Source organism: Heterodontus francisci, chromosome 23 (genome assembly GCF_036365525.1).
Source record: "Heterodontus francisci isolate sHetFra1 chromosome 23, sHetFra1.hap1, whole genome shotgun sequence".
NCBI classification, from domain to species: Eukaryota; Metazoa; Chordata; class Chondrichthyes; order Heterodontiformes; family Heterodontidae; genus Heterodontus; species Heterodontus francisci.
This window is the reverse complement of record NC_090393.1, coordinates 46,807,393-46,825,064: the sequence shown is the minus strand read 5'-3', so window position 1 is coordinate 46,825,064 and position 17,672 is coordinate 46,807,393.

Below are 17,672 nucleotides of genomic sequence, written 5' to 3'. Positions count from 1 at the left end.
TAATTGTTGACGGTTGTTTCAGCAACTGGAGGGCTGTTTCCAGTGGCATTCTGCAGGGCTCAGTACTGGGTCCCCTGCTTTTTTTTTTATTCATTCATGGGATGTGGGTGTCGCTGGCCAGGCCAGCATTTATTGTCCTTCCCTAATTGCCCTTGAGAAGGTGGTGGTGAGCTGCCTTCTTGAACTGCTGCAGTCCATGTGGGGTAGGTACACCCACAGTGCTGTTAGGAAGGGAGTTCAAGGATTTTGAACCAATGACAGTGAAGGATCGGCGATATAGTTCCAAGTCAGGATGGTGTGTGACTTGGAGGGGAACTTGCAGGTGGTGATGTTCCCATGCATTTGCTGCCCTTGTCCTTCCAGTTGGTAGAGGTCACGGGTTTGGAAGGTGCTGTCTAAGGAGCCTTGGTGCATTGCTGCAGTGCATCTTGTAGATGGTACACACTGCTGCCACTGTGCGCCGGTGGTGGAGGGAGTGAATGTTTGTGGATGGGGTGCCAATCAAGCTGCTTTGTCCTGGATGGTGTCGAGCTTCTTGAGTGTTGTTGGAGCTGTACCCATCCAGGCAAGTGGAGAGTATTCCATCACATTCCTGATTTGTGCCTTGTAGATGGGGGACAGGCTTTGGGGAGTCAGGAGGTGAGTTACTCGCCGCAGGATTCCTAGCCTCCGACCTGCTCTTGTAGCCACGGTATTTATATGGCTACTCCAGTTCATTTTCTGGTCAATGGTAGCCCCTAGGATGTTGATAGTGGGGGATTCAGTGATGGTAAAGCCATTGAATGTCAAGGGGAGATGGTTAGATTCTCTCTTGTTGGAGATGGTCGTTGCCTGGCACTTGTGTGGCGCGAATGTTACTTGCCAATTATCAGCCCAAGCCTTGATATTGTCCAGGTCTTGCTGCATTTCTACACGGACTGCTTCAGTATCTGAGGAGTCACGAATGGTGCTGAACATTGTGCAATCATCAGCGAACATCCCCACTTCTGACCTTCTGATTGAAGGAAGATCATTGATGAAGCAGCTGAAGATGGTTGGGCTAGGACACTATCCTGAGGAACTCCTGCAGTGATGTCTTGGAGCTCAGATGATTGACCTCCAACAACCACAACCATCTTCCTTTGCGCTAGGTATGACTCCAGCCTGCTCCTGATTCCCGTTGACCTCAGTTTTGCTTGGGCTCCTTGATGCCACACTTGGTCAAATGCTGCCTTGATGTCAAGGGCCGTCACTCTCACATCACCTCTTGAGTTCAGCTCTTTTGTCCATGTTTGAACCAAGGCTGTAATGAGGTCAGGAGCTGAGTGGCCCTGGCGGAACCCAAACTGAGCGTCACTGAGCAGGTTATTGCTAAGCAAGTGCTGCTTGATGGCACTGTTGATGACACCTTCCATCATTTTACTGATGATTGAGAGTAGGCTGATGGGACGTTAATTGGCCGGGTTGGACTTGTCCTGCTTTTTGTGTACAGGACATACCTGAGCAATTTTCCACATTGCATGGTAGATGCCAGTGTTGTAGCTGTACTGGAACAGCTTGCCTAGAGGTGTGGCAAGTTCTGGAGCACAGGTCTTCAGTACTATTGCCGGAATATTGTCAGGGCCCATAGCCTTTGCAGTAACCAGTGCCTTCAGTCATTTCTTGATATCACGCGGAATGAATCGAATTGGCTAAGTCTGGCATCTGTGATGCTGGGGACTTCAGGAGGAGGCCGAGATGGATCATCAACTCGGCACTTCTGGCTGAAGATTGTTGCAAATGCTTCTGCCTTATCTTTCGCACTGATGTGCTGGGCTCCCAGTCACTGAGGATGGGTATATTTGTGGAGCCACCTCCTCCAGTTAGTTGTTTAATTGTCTGCCACCATTCATGGCTGGATGTGGCAGGACTGCAGAGCTTAGACCTGATCCGTTGGTTATGGGATTGCTTAGCTCTGTCTATCGCATGTTGCTTACGCAGTTTGGCATGCAGATAGTCCTGTGTTTTTGCTTCACCAGGTTGACACCTCATTTTGAGGTATGCCTGGTGCTGCTCCTGGCTTGCCCTCCTGCACTCTTCATTGAACCAGGGTTGGTCTCTTGGCTTGATGGTAATGGTAGAGTGGGCTATATGCTGGGCCATGAGGTTACAGATTGTGGTTGAGTGCAATTCTACAATTTGTGGTGTATATTAACATAAATATATTAGGGACATAAATGTAGGGGACATGGTCAAGAGGTTTGCAGGCGACACAAAGATTGGCTGTGTGGTAGATAGTGAGGAGGATATCTGTAGGCTGCAGGAAGATATTGATGGTCTGGTCAGATGGGCAGAAAAGTGGCAAATGGAATTCAACTTGGAGAAGTGTGAGGTGATGCAGTTGGGGAGGTCAAACAAGGCAAAAGAATACATGATTAATGGGAAAAGATTGAGAAGTGTAGAGGAAGTGAAGGACCTTGGAGTGAAAGTCCACAGATCCCTGAAGGTGGCAGGACAGTCGATAAGGTATATGGAATCCTTTCCTTTATTAGCTGAGGTATAGAATACAAGAGCAGGGAGGTTATGCGGGAACTGTATAACTCATTGGTTAGGCCACAACTTGAGTACTGTGTGCAGTTCTGGTCACCTCATTACAGAAAGGATGTCATTGCACTAGAAAGGGTACAGAGGAGATTTACAAGGATGTTGCCAGGACAGGAAAAATGCAGCTATGAGGAAAGATTGGATAGGCTGGGGTTGTTCTCCTTGGAACAGAGAAGGCTGAGGAGAGATTTGATTGAAATGTACAAAATTTTGAGGGGCCTTGATAGAGTGGAGGTGAAGCATCTATTTACATTAGCAGAGAGGTCAGTAACAAAGGGGCATAGATTTAAAGTGATTGGTAGAAAAATTAGAGGGGAAATGAGGAAAAACTTTTTTCACTCAGAGGGTGGTGATAGTCTGGAATTCACTGCCTGAAAGGGTGGTTGAGGCAGAGACCCTCAACTCGTTCAAAAGGAGTCTGGATATGCACCTCAAGAGCCATTATCTGCAGGGCTACAGACCAAATGCTGGAAGGGATTAGAATAGGTGAATCGTTTTTCAGCTGCCACAGACACGATGGGCCAAGTGGCCTCTTTCTGTGCATTAAACTTTCTATGATTCTATGATTCTAATCAGAGTCATATTCAGCGGACTGCTGACCTAGTTTGAGAAAGAAACCATCCACAGACAATGCAATCTTTAACTTTCTGATAGGCGTTGCCACTGAGGTTGTGGGTTACCTGCTTGCACATTACTGATATTTTTTTGTCACGTGTTTTGGTTCCCTGTGCTCGCCTGGAAAACGTGGCAATAATTTGGCCTCACTGCTCTAACCACCTGAACTTTTTTTTCAATTCTTTTATGCAATGTGGACATCGTTGGCAAGGCCAGCATTTGGTGCCCATTCCTAATTGCCCTCGACAACTGAGTGGCTTGCTGGGCCATTTCAGAGGGCAGTTAAGAGTTAACCACATTGCTGTGGGTCTGGAGTCACATGTAGGCCTGACCAGGTTAGGACAGCAGATTTCCTTCCCTAAAGGACATTAGTGAACCAGATGGGTTTTTACGACAATCCATGATTGTTTCATGCCACCATTACTGAGAATAGCTTTCAATTCCAGATTGTTATTAACTAATTAATTGAACATTAATTAATTGAATTTAAATTTGAACCCGTGTCCCCAGGGCATTGGCCTTGGCCTCTGGGTTACTAGTTCAGTGACATTACCATTACGCCATTTGGTCAAGTGTCAATGATCTGTCTTCAAATTTCCTGTAAAATGGAACCATTTTTCCTGCCCCCTCCTTGCCCTAGGGAATTGGACCTTGACAGTGAGTGTCGTCAAGCCATCTGTCTATGGAGGAGCTCTTACTGGACATCCACACTTCCAGCTCAGAGTGCTGAATAGTGACCTGAGCCAGAACCATGGCCGATTTCCCCTTCCCTGATCCAATGCCACTGAGACCTGTTATATTGTCCCAACACCTAGAAACATACGGGCTTATGAACAATGACAGACAGGTAAAGACCCTCTGGTCCATCCAGCCTGTCCAACACAATTTATATTCTCTCCACCTCAGTGAAACCATGTGATTTCCTCGGAAAGGTGAAGAACCAGATAAAGCCCCAGGCTTATTTGGGGGAAATAATCTGGGAAATTATTATTTGGCACATCTAGGCAATCAAACTTAGATCACACTGGCCCTGAACTCCCTGAAGGGGCTACGTTTTATAAGAGGTTATGTCCGCCCCAGCCAGAAACAGGTCCAGCTCTCACTTGAAAGAATTCAGTGAATCAGCATTCACTGCATGAGAGATTGCTACTGTTCTCTGGGAAAGGAAGCATCTCCTGACATCTAACCTAGTTGACATCCGCTAACTCTTCTCAACCCAGGTTCTTCCTGATCTGTGTGACTCGGAGATGGTCATTTTATCTCCAACTCATTGATGAAACATCAGAAATTGATTTGAGTGATACGCTTCCAAAGTAAAGAATATACAAAGGCCGAGTGTATGTGAGGACCAGGCTAGAGTTGAGGAGGGCGGGGAGAGGGTGAACAAGCCAAATTACTATTTAAAACTAAAGTACAAAGTAATGTACTTTATGGCTGGCGGACAGCCATAAAGGCGGGGCTAAAGTGTGGCGAGTCGAAGAGACTTAGCAGTTGGCAGGAAAAAAGACAGAGGCGCAAGGGAAGAGCCAACTGTGTAACAGCCCCGACAATCAAATTTTTCTGCAGCACCTGTGGAAGAGCCTGTCACTCTAGAATTGGCCTTTATAGCCACTCCAGGCACTGCTCCACACACCACTGACCACCTCCAGGCGCTTACCCATTGTCTCTCGAGATAAGGAGGCCAAAGACACAAAGTAATGTAAAATAAAAAGTAGAACACAAAATGCAGATAATAGAATCAGTAAAATAAAGATTAGGGAAAGAAGAAAGACGAGAGGACTCGAACAAAGTAGCCATCTTATAATTTCTTTCATACATTTTGTTTTATTCATTTATGGGATGTGGACATCACTGGCTGGGCCAGCATTTATTGCCCATCTCGAATTGCCCTTGAACCAAGTGGCTTGGTAGGCTAGTTAAAAGTCAAACACATTGTTGTGAGTCTGGAGTCACATGTAGGCCAGACCAGCATTAGTGAACCAGATGGATTTTAACAACAATGGTTTCATGGTCACCACTAGCCTATAATTCTAGATTTACTAATTGAATTCAACTTTGACCAGCTGCCGTGGTGGGATTTGAACATAAGCCTGGTGCTCTGGGTTACTAATCCAGTGACTTTACCACTACGCCACCGCCTCCCCTCAATGTTCTGAATGTTTTATTACCATATAGAGTTTCCAACTCTGCTTGGACATAATCCTGGAGATTTCATCACATGACCTCCCACCACCAGCAGCCCTACCCAGTTGAACAGCTATTCTACCGCCTCAAACGTTTTTAGAATTAATCAACAAAAGTGTTCAAAGAAAATGAAAAATCAAGGAATTTTTTAATATGGCTATTATTCTTCTAGCAGTGCCCAGAATATTAATGTTTAATTCCTGGAGACAATCGGAAAAACCTGGAGCATTGGAAACCCTATTATCGCACTGATAAAATCATTGTTGATATCTCATTAGCAGTATTGTTGTAATAATATGTGTGAACTGTAATCTTAACAATACGCCAGCCTTGGAGTGCAGAATTTCCTGGCAATGCTGGCAGTAAGAGTGAAGCTGAATTGAATTAATTCTGGGTTGAAATCAGTTGGCATCCTTCCATCTATGAATGATGGACACGCAGCAAACAATTCATTTAGGTGGGGTGTCTTCTCTTGCTGATGGCTGTGAAGGCCAATCCATGAGAGGCAGGTTCTGCCACAAGTTCTGCATGTGAAGCTGCCAAAAGACACTGTGAGTTGTTGTTGACGGTGTTGGCGCCTGTTGCCAAGATGCTGTAGCAACTGGTCATCGTGGTAGTGCACACCAGTTCACAGGATGTGTTGCCATTTCCTCCTTTCACCAGCTAGTGCCTCCCAAGTGCGATAGCTCATACTTAGGGCTTTCATGTCATGCTTGCAAGCATCCTTGAAGTAGAGCTTTGGGCGCCGCACTGGTCATCTGGCCCCGGCTACCTCACCATATAGATGGTCCTTGGGTATGGAACCGTCTTCCATCTGCAGACGTGTCCGATCCACCGAAGCCGCCTCTGTTTGATTAGTGCCAACACACTTGGGAGCTTTGCCTTTGAGAGAACTGCTGCATTTGTGATTTTGTCCTGCCAGGATATACCCATCTTCTTGCTCTTAGGCAGTCCCTCGGGAACGAGGATGACGTTCTTCCCGTCCAGGGTTGTGGGTCCTTAGGTGACTAAATAGTCCAATTCTGGATCTGCATACTTTGCCACAGGTGGGGCAGGTGGTGTCTGGTGAGGCGAGTGAATGGGATGCTCGAAATTCCAAGTGCTCCTTCTGCTGTTTGCACGTGGTCACTGCCTGGGCATGTCGACGTTGTTCGAATTGGCTGGCACCTTCATGGATGCTTCTTCTCCATTTTGGGTGGTCTTGGGCAAGAGATTCCCACAAATCAGTGGAGATGTCACATTTTGTTCAGGGAGGCTTTAAGGACATCCTTGTAGTGTTTCCTCTGCCCTCCTGGTATCCTCTTGCCCTGACGGAGCTCGGAGTAGAAAGCTTGTTTTGGGAGTCTTGTGTCAGGCATGCGGATGATGTGGCCCGCCCAGCGTAACCTGACTAGCCATGACCAGTGTCTCGACACTGGGGATGTTGGCCTGAGAGAGGACACTGATATTGGAGCGCCTGTCCTGCCACTGAATTTGCAGGATCTTGTGGAGGCACCACTGGTGATATCGCTCCAGGACTTTGAGATGTCTGCTGTATAGAGTCCATATTTCTGACAGCATACAGGAGGGCAGGTAACACTGCAGCCCTGTAGACCATGAGCTCGGTGCCAGGTTTGAGGTCGTTGTCATCAAACACTCTTTTCCTCAGACAACCAAAGGCTACGCTGGCACACTGGAGGCGATGCTGAGTTTCATCGTCGATGTCTGTCCTTGCTAAGAGGAGACTCCCAAGGTATAAGAAGTGATCAACATTGTCCAGTGGTTCACCGTGGATCTTGATAGTCGGGGTGGGGGGGGTGGGGCAGTGTTGCGCTGTGAGAGAAGGCTGGTAGAGCACCTTTGTCTTCCAGATGTTTAGCTTAAGGCCCATTCTTTCTTATGCCTCCGTGAATGCATCAACGACGGTTTCAAGCTCGGCCTCTGAGTGTGTGCATCTGCAAGCATCGTCAGCATACTACAGCTCAATGACAGAGGTTGGAGTGGCCTTGGTTCTAGACCGGAGGCGACATAGGTTAAATAGTTTCCCACTCATCCTGTAGAGTAGATCTATTCCGGTAGGGAGCTTCAAGGAGATGAGGTGGAGGGTTGTGGCGAGGAAGACGGAAAAGAGACTTGGTGCGATGACACAGCCTTGCTTGACCCCAGTTTGCGCTCGAATTGGTCAGTGGCAGATCCGGTGGCAAGGATTACAGCTGGCATGTTGTCATGCATCGGGCAGAGGATGGTGATGAATTTCTCCGGACATCCAAATTTGAGGAGGATGTTTTATAATCCCTCCTGGTTTATGGAAGCCCTTTTCACAGAAGCCCTTGGAGCAGGCTGCCAGCTATCCCTTCAAGAACACCCTGACGCAGGTTCACACAGCCTGCATTTGGGCTTGCCAGCTGGACATATACCCATAATGCACTGCAGACAGCGAAGATGAAATTATTGACCACCTTTTCCTGGTGGCTGTAAGTTGCCCATGTTTCACAGCCATACATCAAGGTGCTGAGAACACAGATCTTATAAACCAACAAATAGTTGACTTCAATCCACGCTGGCACCTTACCTGCATGCTGTGTATTTTCAGTGACAGGAATATCAAGCAATTGAATCTGAACACATATTGTGCAGGTGTCACTTTCCCTGAGCTGAATCGATTGTTTAGAGTTCAAGGCTGCATTTACACTGCAAGTTTAGCATTAGTGAATGTGAAATTAAGGCCTGATCTGACTCCAGAGCAAAATGAAGAGAGACTTCTCCCTGCTCTGGGGAGTCTCATTCCTCTTCACTTCAGCATCAGGTCAGGCTCCTGGACACGGGGCCAGAAATCCACCTTCAGGTTTTCCTCAGGTTGACAGGCCTGTACTACTGCTTGAAAGCAGCTTGTGTAACTCTTAGAGCATACCATGAGTGAACTGTGGTCAGGTTTAGTTTAGAGATACAGCACTGAAACAGGCCCTTCGGCCCACCGAGTCTGTGCCGACCATCAACCACCCATTTATACTAATCCTACACTAATCCCATATTCCTACCACATCCCCACCTGTCCCTATATTTCCCTACCACCTACCTATACTAGGGGCAATTTACAATGGCCAATTTACCTACCAACCTGCAAGTCTTTTGGCTTGTGGGAGGAAATCAGAGCACCCGGAGAAAACCCACACAGACACAGGGAGAACTTGCAAACTCCACACAGGCAGTGCCCAGAATTGAACCCGGGTCGCTGGAGCTGTGAGGCTGCGGTGCTAACCACTGCGCCACTGTGCCGCCCCACAGGTTCTAATAGATAAACCAACCTGACTGCATTCTTTTATTAAGGTTACATTGAGTGATCCAGCAGGTTCCGTGCTAGAAAAAAAGGACACAGACTTAATTAAAGCCCGAGATGAAAGCCAAATGCTTTAATTAACTGGAGGTCTTTTAGTGCAGCTCAGAAACACCATTCTGAGCACCATTCCCTACAGCGATTAGCTTCAACATGAAATAGCTTACGTTTACTTTAGGTGAATTTTTCTGATCTTTCTCACCTGTCATTTAAAAATTTTGAGCTTGCTGTTGGAAAGCATTTTTTTTAATATTGTGTCTTCCTGGGATTAAAGAATGCTACGGTATCGCAATAGGCCAGTTGCGTCAACACGTTTGTGCTAATGTTATTCTCCATATGAGCCATCTAGACTAACCCCACTCTCCTCCTTGCTCCTCATGCCCTTTAATATTCCCCTTTATCAAGCAACAATCTAATTTCCTTTTAAAAGAATTTATGGAGTCTGTTTCAACAATGCATTATGGCAGAGAGTTCTACATTCTAACCAGCCTCTGAGTAAAGATTTTTTTTCAACCTTCCCACAAATTCATCCTGTGATTGTCTTAATAGGAACATAGAAGTAGGCTATTCAACCCCTGCAGCCTGTTTCACCGTTCAATTTTGAACATGGCTTATCAGCATCTTAACTCCACCTACCCACTTTGGTTCCATAACCTTTAATCCCCTAAACTTGTCCCCTCTCCTTACCTTATAGTTTAGGGGAGGAAATAATCTGGGCACAGGTTAGGAATTGAGGCTATTAATTCCTTTAAATTGGCAGGATGACAACATAGAGTTTGCAGAATTCACCTTAAATTTAACATTTATTTACAAGAAAGTAACAAGGAGGATTCATGAGGGTAGTGCAGTTGATGTAGTCTCCATGGATTTTAGCAAGGCTTTTGACAAGGCTCCACAAGGCAGACTGGTTAAAAAAAAATAAAAGCCCAAGGGATCCAGGGGAATGTAGCAAGCTGGATACAAAATTGACTCAATGGCAGGAAACAAAGGGTAATTGTTGAAAAGTGTTTTTGCGACTGGAAGGCTGTTTCCAGTGGGATTCTGCAGGGCTCAGTACTAGGTCCCCTGCTTTTTGTGGTATATATTGGACGTAAATGTAGTGGGAATGATCAAGAAGTTTTCAGACAACACAAAAATTGGCCGTGTGGTTGATAGCGAGGAGGATAGCTGTAGGCTGCAGGAAGGTATCAATGGTGGGCAGGTGGGCAGAAAAGTGGCAAATGAAATTCAACCCAGAGAAGTGTGAGATGATGCATTTGGGGAGATCAAGCAGACAAAGGAATACACAATTAATGGGAGGATACTGAGAGGTGTAGAGGAAGTGAGGGACCTTGGAGTGAATATCCACAGATCCCTGAAAGTAGCAGGACAGGTCGATAAGGTGGTTAGGAAGTCATATGGAATCCTTTCCCTATTAGCTGAAGCACATAATACAAGAGTAGGGAGGTTATTGCTGGAACTATATAAAACACTAGTTAGGCCACAACTTGAGTACTGTGTGCAGTTTTGATCACCTCATTACAGAAAGGATGTAATTGCACTGCAGAGGGTATGGAGGAGATTTACGAGGATGTTGCCAGGACCGAAAAATTGCAGGTCTGAGGATAGATTGGATAGGCTGGGGTTGTTCTCCTTGGAACAGAGGAAGCTGAGGGGAGATCTGGGAGGGAGGGGAAAGGGTGAGGGTAGAGGTGCGGGAAATTGGCCGGACATGGTTGAGGACCCTGTTAACCACAGTGGGGGGGAATCCTCGGTTGAGGAAAAAGGAAGACATATCAGAAGCGCTGTCGTGTGTTACATCTCTTAGTAATATTTGATATTCTGATATACCTATCAACTTAGAAGTGTATTGCATGTTAAATTCTTTAATAAATCTATAAAAGTTAATAAATCATCTCATGTAGCATTCTGTATACAACTACAAAGAACCCCTCTCTTCGTCACTTTAAGTGGAGAGATACGTATTGAAGAGCGTTCTCAGACCTTATAACATCTGAGATAATTATGACTTAGCCATAATTATTAAAATAGGCTTTCCAAAAGATGGTAATATTTCTGTTGGTTTTCTTTCTTTGAGTGAAAGCTAGTACAATTCTTTGGACCCAAATAAGTGTCTATGCGAATTTGTCTGGTTTGAACTTGATTAAAGGAGATTCATAGGGATGTAGTCCTGATTTGGTTTCGTCCCTATAAGGGGTTAAAGTCATAAATCACTTCACAACCAGCCTGCCCAGTCAAACAGAACTTTCTTTCTCCCCATTTCCAATAGTTTTATAATAAATAAAGTGTTCAAAGAAAATGAAAAAAAAACCAACATTTTCTTAATGCCTTATCATTTTTATCTGTTTCTTACAGCAGTAACCAGGAGATTAATCCTTAATTGCTTAGCAGATCCAGAACAATCCTGGAAACGCAAATAATAAATCCCACTTGAACTTGAAAGGTGAATAATGTTTTACTCCATCCTTTACTACATCCTGCTCTGTGGCTGTGTGTCCTTAAAAAATATGTGTTCTTGTAACTGCAGCCAAGCTAACACTGTGCACAACAGGCTATGTAAATAATCTCCCGGAATTTTATTAGAATTTGACACTCCTCTCCCCACAAGCAGCAGGTGCCTTTTCCCATGTCCTCACATTCAGTGAGATAAGTTACTATCAACACCCTTGACAAATTAATTTTTCAGACAAAGTATTTTGCTTTAGGCCCTATATAAATAATAGCTGGCTTACTGGTGTCAATTAGTTATCTCTGCTGGGTCAAATGGTAAATCTTTCCTCCCAGAAAAAGAATAAATCACACTAAAACTGCTGATGTTATCAGTAAATAAATGGCTCAGGTCTGGCTGCCCTAGTCATTGGCTGGTGCTTCTGTTTTTGCACATTTCAAAGGGTTCATCCACATGTTGTGTGGGTCCTAACATATTAATGGGTCGAATTTTTCCAGGCCCTTAGACACCGCTCAGTGCTGCAGTGCGCCCGCCAGTTTAATTTTACTGGAGGCGATTGCTGTCCAATTGGGAACAGTGGGGTGGGGGTGGGGGTGGGGTGTTCCAGGGGCAGGAAGTGAATACAGCGAGGCCCACTGCAAGGTGTCACCAGTGACAATGCTGCTGAGAGCCAAGCAGCAGGAGTGACAGGAGGTAATGGAGGGGCCATCAGTATCAGAGGAGCGGCTCCCTCTGTATTAGTCCCATGATGGTCGAAGACATCCATCTCCAAGAAATCCTGGCTTGGAAGACAGGAGCCTTGCCATTTTCTGCTGGTAATTAACACTCCTTCAGTATTCACGCAGCTCCGACTTCCGGCTGTGAACCACCTTCTCAGTTGTCAAGTTGCTGACACAGTGGGGTCCCAATGACTGTGGGAAAATTGCCGTGTGGTGTGAAAGCTGCCAATAATTATTTACTCAACAACCTTAATTGGCATCCCGCCGTGGGCGCACAGGTTGCCGGCATCGGACCCAGACTGGGAAAAGCAGCCGAAAGTGGGAGCTTGTCGGCAAACTGGCCCAATGCCTTTTCTTCAGAATTTTCTTGCCTCCCCACCTCTGAACCTGCCTCCTAGGGCCTAGGAAAATTCAGCCCATTATTTTAGACAGCAATGTGATTTTTTTTCCTATGTGAGCCTAAGATTTCGGTTACTTCAATAACCAGTGCCTTGATAGGCATCTCAGAAAAACATTCTTAGAACTTTTCTCTATATTTACAGCCAAGCATCCATTATTGCCTCGCAATCATTTTTCCCCTAATTCCTCCAGTTTTCTCCTGTTTTCCAGGTGCCAACTCTTTTGGTGATCCAGGTCTCTAGGAGCTGGGCACTCTGTAATACATCATCCAAGAGACCATTCTTTAATAGCAATCGAGACGGTAAGTGTCACCTGGCTCAGGGTAGGGGGAGGGGCATCACAGCCAAGGCCAACCCTCACCTCATCCAATGTAGGCAGACATGTGCAATCCAGCAAAAACTCCTGAATTGTCATCAGAAGTCGGAATCTGGGCTGATTTTTTTTTTGACATTTTAGCATTTAAAATTTTTAAAGTTACATGCATTTTAAATTTAATGAATAGTAATCAATGTTTCTAGCCCCTCTCCCACCCCCCAAATAACCAGACAGCTCATTCCTTGCCCTCCCCCCCACCCCACAAAATACTGACATGGTGTACCTGACCTTCCCTCCCCAAAGTTCACAAACTTTTGTCTTTAAGCTTTCCCACCATCCCCTACACCAATCATATTAGTTTGATCCCGCTCTCTCCTCCCCCCCGCCCAACCCCCACACTGAAATACTTACCTCCTCCCCCCTCCCCACCAGTGCCCCAGCAACCGACAACAATATCAGAGCGGGATGGCCAGCGGGAGCAGATAAGTCATTAATTCATTACTTTGCATTCATTAACATATTTAAATAAAGTCTCTGTCGCCATGCGGTGGAGGGGCTGTCACGGGGCCTCACCCCCGCCGGCAATATGGGGCCGGGCCTTCCTGGCGTTGAGGCCCGTGGTGGGCCTCTCCCAGAGACATTTTCTGGGCATCCCCACCCCCCCCCCCCCCCGCTATGACCCCTGACGTTGGGGGGGGGGTCAGTAAAATTCAGCCCACTAATTTTTCTGTTGTAACAGTTACAGTCATTATCATGGCACTGCGCCATTTGCATTCTGCTGCAACAACAGCTTGCAATTGTATGGAATCTTTAACATAGAAAAATATCTCAAGGTGTTTCACAGAGGCGTAATCAGGCAGAAATGGATGCTGAGCCAGAGAAGGCGATTTTAAGCAGACTGACCAAAGGCTTGGACAAAGAAGGTGGCTTTAAAGAGGGTTTACAGAGTGAACTTTGTAACATGTGGCCTAGATGACTGAAAACAATGGTCAGGTGAAGGAAGGGAGGACTTCACAAGATGCCAGATTCAGATGGAGAGAGAGTTTGGCAGCAGTTGGAGAATTTGGAGATAGTTGGGGATGTAAGCTCAAGGATGAGGCATCAGGGAACTAGAGCCCATGTAAGTTACTGAGGACATTGGTGATGGGTAAGCAGGACTGAAAAGAATTTATGTTTATATCTAAAGCCAAACTATAGCAAATCTGTGTTTCTGCCAGCAACTGCAAATCACTTCCATCCTTATTTTGTATGGATATTAATTCTAAATTAAATGCAACAAATGTTCTTGTTTCTGAACCTGAGGCAATTGAATCACCTGGATGAAGCAAGTACAGGAATACTAGGCACACGTGCAAGGGAGGGAGCTTGCCCAATTTTCCATCCATTGAAATGAATGGTTGAAAATCCAATCACTCCGTTTGGGGGATTCCTCTCCAGCTGGTTTTCCTGTATTCACAGTTCCTAACAAATTCAGTCGTCCCAGGTTCAGGAATAGGAACAACTGCTCCAATAATTTATAAATGGTGAGTGAAAAAAATCGATTTAGAACCCCCTCAAAAAAACCAAGAAACACAGCCTCGTATACCGAAGTTTGAAATGCATCCATTTCTCCCTTGTAAGAATCCTAGAACATTTACTACATGAAAGGTGTTAAATAAATATAGCTTCTTGTACCTACTTGAAGATGGCAGTGACTTTTGAAAATTGCAAATGCTTAGAGAATCAAGGCAGTGGGTGTTAAAGTGGCATTAAATATCTAGGGCTGAATTATGAAATCTCTTTGCGGTGAGCATGAAAAAAGATGCTGCGCCTATGCAACTTGTGTGCTGCTGAACCCCCACAATATTTCGCACAACGGCTTATTTAAATGGAGGGGGCGGTGCCATTTTTAAAGGGCTTTAAGCCTTTCATTGAGAAGAAAATTTTTTCAAGGCACAGGTTTGTTGTAAAATTGAAATTAAAATGCGTTCACACCTGCAATCCCCAGATCACAAAATTGGAGAGTTCAAGCAGCCTGCTGGCAGTGTTTTTTGGCAGACAAGCTGCAGAGAGTAAAAGCTGGTTCTGGGAGTTGGCCATTGGCAAATACGAGTTGTTGCAGCTGCTTTCAGAGTACTTGAGGTGATACTGGTGGAGTTATGCCATCAAGGCTGTCATGAACAGAGCTAAGAAGGTTTGGGAGCACTGTGTCGTTTTTGGTGGAGACCATACCCGTAGAGTTCAGGATTGCAGGACTGCTGCTAGATGAAAATCGGTGACTGCATCTTGCAAGACAGGAGCTGGAAATCTACCTGAAGAAGCTTAGAGTTTTGAAGAACTTTGTGGCTGGTCAGTGCCATGTTTACTGAGTGGACTGCCCAGTAATTCTGTGAGATCTATCTTTGGTGTATCTGATAATTAACGTGTAATCTGTAACTTATATATATAGACCACGATACGTCTATTATTTCATGTTTAATTTATATTGACTTTGATTTGATTGTTAAAATAAAAGTTATAAAAGTGATATCTTTTTTTTATTGAGGCTGTTCGGTAAATTCAGCTCTTTTGTGTTATTGATCTCCATGGGAATCATAACAGGCTGATCTCTGGTGGTCCAGTGCGACTCCTGCCTGGAAATGTAATGTTCACTTGGCAATCCCTTTGGATATTGTGAATGCACTGGTTTTGTACTTGTTGAAGCCAGAACCCAAATAGCCCAACTCTCAACTTTGGCGTGTAAGCTGTATATTCAGCAGTTTGTGATTATCCTATGACAAACCCAGATCACTTTTGTTTGAATAGCCGGTCCTACATTTGCAGCCAAGAGTAAGTGTAAAGCCCCCAGCTACAAATCTGTCAGCATTTTTGGATGAATCTTTCATTTAGCCGGACTTTGTGGCAAAACTGTCAGCGTTCACAATCATTACTCTGTGGAACTGACAGCAACTTCTGGAGTTTGCACATGCATAGTTAAATGCAGAAATCCAGAAGTTGTTGTCAGTGATTCCCTGCTTCTTCACAGGGTGCGCTGTTGAAGTCTTTGCAAATGGGCATCTAGGGCTGGATTTTATGTGACCACTGTTGAGTGCGACGGCAGCCGTAAAAGATGGCAGCCTGCATCTGCGGCATTTACTACGTGGAGCCGCTGCGATCTTAAAAGCGGTGGCTCATTAACATGCCTGGGGCGGACAGCCCCGCGCCCGCCCCCCCCATGATGTGGAGGGGGCAGGCGAGCCATCCCCAGCAACGGCGTCCGGCGCCACTGTGCAGGCGCTGGCACCATTTTTAAAGGGCTTAGAGCCCTAAATGATACTTTAAATTTGTAAAGACACAGTGAATTTATAATTATTAAAAATAATTAAAAATATCTTTCCTACCCCTCACTCACCCCCACAGTAGCATTATATGTCAGTTGTGTCCTTTGCCCCCCACAAAATACTTACCTTGACTATATGACCTTCCCCTCCCGCAAAGTTCAGAACCTTTTACCTTTACCCCTTTCCATCACCCCCTGGATCAATCATGTAAGTTTGATCCCGCTACCCCCCTCCACGCTGATAAACTTACCTCCTCCCTCCTCCCCACAGGTGTCGCGATTCTTTCCCCAGATGAGGATTGGAAGGGGCGGCGGTGCTGGCTGCCGGGATGAAGATCGCGGCGGCACTTCAGGAGGCAACAAGAACTTCATTAAGTAAGGTATGTAAATTAATTAGAATATTTAAATGACAGACCCGTTGCCAAGCAGTGGGGGTCCTCCATGAGGCCTTGCTGGCGCCGTCAAGATCAGGACGGGCCCTCCCGGCTTCGAGGTCTGTGGCGAGCCTCATCCGGTGCAATCTCCATGCCCTCCCCACCACGGATCCTGACGTCGAGGCCCCTCTAAAATTTAGCCCCTACTTCTTGCGTTCTAAACTTTTGTTGTAAAGCTCCCCCAAAAAGTTAAACCTTGTTGAATGAGGTGTAACTGGGTTTTTAATGCTGCACAAAGTGATAATTATTGCTGAAAAACCTCTCTGGCCTTGAAAAACTAATTGTATATTTGTGGAATATCAAATTTCTCCATTATAATTAAAATTCCATAGATCTTTAAAATAATAGAAAATAATTTTTTTAAAGTTTGTTTTTTGAAATTTCATCTACCTCAATCCGTGTGTCTATCTGTAAAATTTATAAAACATGAATGATATTCAATGTTTTTTACTTCCTGGTTTGCTGTCCATGAGAATTCTTCAATGATTGGCAGTTTAGCCTGCTTGATAACACCACTGTTGCTGGATGCCAGAATGAAAGTAACATTGAGGAAGATGAAATCCATGCCACAGAGATCGATAGATCTTTGGGGCAGCTTGCTTCGAGGTCAGCGGCGAGCACCGTCACTTCGCCACAGTCTGCGAAAACCAGGCCCCAATTCCCCTTGCCCACTCAGAGGCCACTTGCCATATTCGAGTCTGCACAGTAAGTGCGGTTAGGCTATTCAAGCATGACAGTTGCTACAGGTGATTGCAAGCCTATTCTCACCTAACATTCACATATCCAGTAACGAGGATTGGTTAGTGATTAGGAGTGATAATCCTGGGCATTCTTCCTCTTCTTTGAAAATACTGAGGTCAGCCGAAGCTTTGCCATTACTGACTGAGACAGCCTGCACATGCTCTTATATGGTTTAACTATTGCTTTACTGGGTCTTCCCACTTGGTCTTAGTGAATCCAGCAAGTTTAATTAGGACTCTCATAGAACTAGATTGTGGTTGATTTGTACCTCAAATTCCATTTACCCACCTTTGAGCCATATTCCTTGATACCCTTAGATAAAGATTTGTCGATCTCAGTCAAATTTCAATTGTCTCAGCATCCACTAGCTTTTGGGGGAAAGAATTCTACGTTTGCACTACCTGATTTCACTCCTGAACGGCCTACCTCTAATTTTAAATTGTGCCCATTTGTTCTGGATTCCCCAACTAAGGGAAGTAGATCATCAGAACTCAAATGATGCAAGGTCACAGACCTGAAATGTTAACTCTGTTTTTCCCTCCACAAATGCTGCTTGACCAGCATTTTCTGTTTTTATTCCAGATTCCCAGCATCCGCCATATTTTGTTGTTGTGTTGTTGTAAGGAAAATAGATTCTCTGTAC